This window comes from Gossypium hirsutum, chromosome D05 (assembly GCF_007990345.1).
Source record: "Gossypium hirsutum isolate 1008001.06 chromosome D05, Gossypium_hirsutum_v2.1, whole genome shotgun sequence".
NCBI classification, from domain to species: Eukaryota; Viridiplantae; Streptophyta; class Magnoliopsida; order Malvales; family Malvaceae; genus Gossypium; species Gossypium hirsutum.
This window is the reverse complement of record NC_053441.1, coordinates 11,496,958-11,500,090: the sequence shown is the minus strand read 5'-3', so window position 1 is coordinate 11,500,090 and position 3,133 is coordinate 11,496,958. Positions and strand designations below refer to the sequence as shown.

At 28.0% G+C, this 3,133-nt stretch overlaps 1 long non-coding RNA gene across 1 annotated transcript; it reads right to left on the bottom strand.

Annotated features, from left to right (window-relative positions):
* Positions 1 to 452: 452 nt before the first annotated feature.
* Positions 453 to 2,700, bottom strand: LOC107944211 (uncharacterized). The gene is made up of 3 exons (XR_001696173.2): positions 2,608 to 2,700; positions 2,049 to 2,134; positions 453 to 495 (listed from the first exon to the last, which is right to left on the bottom strand). It is a non-coding gene; the product is annotated as an uncharacterized lncRNA (long non-coding RNA).
* Between the last annotated feature and the right edge of the window lie 433 nt (positions 2,701 to 3,133).

Genomic DNA, 3,133 nt, shown 5'->3' with positions numbered 1-3,133 from the left:
TATACATTAAAGATGTGGAATGGAGAGGAGGAGGAAAATATATAATTATTAAACTAGCATGAGTTTTCATTAAAACTGGCTAATTTGCATGTTTTAGGTTCAGAGACTAAATTGAATAAAAGTAAAATTTTAAGTGTAAATTTGTAAAAATGTCAAAAAGTGACCGAATTGCATTAAATGAATTTTTTTATTATTTAAATTAATAAATTGAATGAAATATTAATTTAGATCAAGATTGGGTGTAACACCCTTAACCCGTATCCGTCGCCGAATTAGGGTTACGAGGCATAACTAAACAAACACAACCATTTTTTTTAACCAAATTGATCACAAACATGGAAATTAAACCATTTTCTCATGGCTATTTATATTTTACAATCCAAATCTAACAAAAATCATATTCAAACCTATACATGCCATAAGGTCGAGTTCAAAATTTTAACAAAATACCAAAAGAAGTCGATAGTGTGATAGACTATGCTGATGATCCCCGAGCTATAAAACAAATGGACAAAAACAATCAAAGTAAGCTTTCATAGCTTAGTAAGTCTATAGCATATCTAAAATACATATAAAAGAATGTATATTTAACTAATACACATAAACAGACATATGTATAGACATTATATGCATATAATCAAGTTACCAACATAATCATTAACTGCATATATTGATTTCTAGTGTATTTTTCGCTCGCACTTCATCGGATCCATTTATATATAATTTTCCAAATACATATACCAATAGCATATTTTTATACTTATCAATTACAAGTGCCGAATACACATATACACTTATAATCCACATATACCGAATGCGTTCATATATATATCCAACAATTTCATGACAACCAATATATGTACATACTCAATAATCACAAAGATTCAAACGTTTATACACTCATCAAACACATTGAAACAAATGTTCATATATTTGTCCATTATATATAATCAAAAGCATATATATATTTTTATACCCAATGCATATAATCACTTAATTTAAACAGATTCACTAGCACTTCATCTGCTAGGTTTAAAATCTAATTCAGTTCACTGGCACTTAGCCTGCTAGGCTTATAGCCTGATTCAGTTCACCGGCACTTAGCCTGCTAGGCTTATAGCCTGATTCGGTTCACCGGCACTTAGTCTGCTAGACATATAGTCTGAATAATTTCACTGGCAATAAGTCCGATTGATACTGAGCTTTAACAAAAGAATCTCAATTCACAGAAGTTGTATCTCTTATTTGTATATAAAATCCACACAAAATTCAGCTCAATATTCATAACTTATATCTTAAAAAAAACACATGGATAAATATAAACCCCAATCATCAAATCTAACTTAAATAACTCAATAATTCAACCGAAACACATTTATGTATATATAACCTCATACTTTAGATTCCACTTCTAATATCATAAAATTTAACTTATAATATACTAGGTACCTTTAACATTTGAATTCCATATATACCCATACAATTTCATATACCATCTCAATACAGGACCTTATACATGTACATATATGCATATTCGAATCTAACAAACATATATTACTCTATACTTATATTCGAAACAAGAACATATACCTATATACTCATACATATTCGAATTTAACATATATATATAAATATAATTTCATACTTATACTCAATATAAATATTTATTCATAAGTACATATACTTATTCACTCCAACTTATACAACTATTTTATACTAAATTCACACATTATTCGCACACACATACATATGTTCGAATATATCTCATACCTTTGTAATTTCATACCTAATTTCAATACAACAAATTTTACATGTATATACATGTATATTCGAATATAATTTGTACATATATGTTCATACCTAAATTTATTTCAAGGACATTCATATGCATATTTGCATATTCATAGTCATTCAAATCTAACATATATATACATAATTTCATACTTTCAATTCCAATTTTTATACTTTTAAATTCAACTCAACACACAGACCATTGATATACATACTCATATGCTGATTTAATAAAATTAAATAGCTAATAGACTTACCTCGGACGATGGAAAATCGAAATCAGATGATTATTCGACTAATTTGGCTTTTCCCCGATCTAACTCTGATTTCTTTGGTTCTCGATCTAAATATATTCAAAATAAGATAATTTATTTATTAACACATTCAATTTAATCCAAAAACACATAATTTGGAAAATTACTATTTTGCCCCTAATATTTACACCTTTTTGCAATTTACTCCATATTGCATAAAACACAATTTATACAAAATTTGCCCATACCACACAAGGGCAGAGTATTCATGGTTCTCATACAAGTCCACACATTGCATTTATTTCACATTTTAGTCCCCCAAAAATTTAATTTCACAATTTAGCCCTATTTACTCAATTTCACTAAAAATTCCAATACAAAACACATTAATCTATCACATATATTTCATTTTTCATCATCAACTATCACAAAGTCCAAGCATTCATCAATGGCACATTTCAAAATCATCAACAATTCACAAAATTAAAACATGGGTTTTGAAGAACACAAAGCAACGATATCAAAAACGTAAAAATTATCGAAAACCGAACAAAACACATACCCGAATTAAGCTCCCAAAGGTGCCGAATGTTTAAAGCTTCCAAAGCTTTATTTTTTTCTTCTTAGAATCGGCCAAGAAAGATGAACACATGCATGGCCATTATTTATTTATTTAATACAAATTAATATACATTTTACAATTTTATCCTTAATGATTTAATTAGAAAACTATTTAATGGTTGTCTATTTTTGTCCATGCATAATTCTAATGATTAAATTACAACATAAGGACTCCATAATAAAAATCATAGCAAATAGGTACCTCTGCATATAGCATGCTAATTTTGCATTTTACACGATTAAATCCTTTTAATTAAATCGAGCACACCAACGATAAAATTTTCACACGAAATTTTCACACATATAAATTAACATATTGTAGACTAAAAAAATAATATTAAAATATTTTTCTGACTCGAATTTGTGGTCCCGAAATCACTATTCCGATTAGGGTCAAAACCGGGTGTTACATTGGGTGAAAATTCGAGGAAAATAGAAAATTACCAAAATGTCCCTAAATTTTGGTA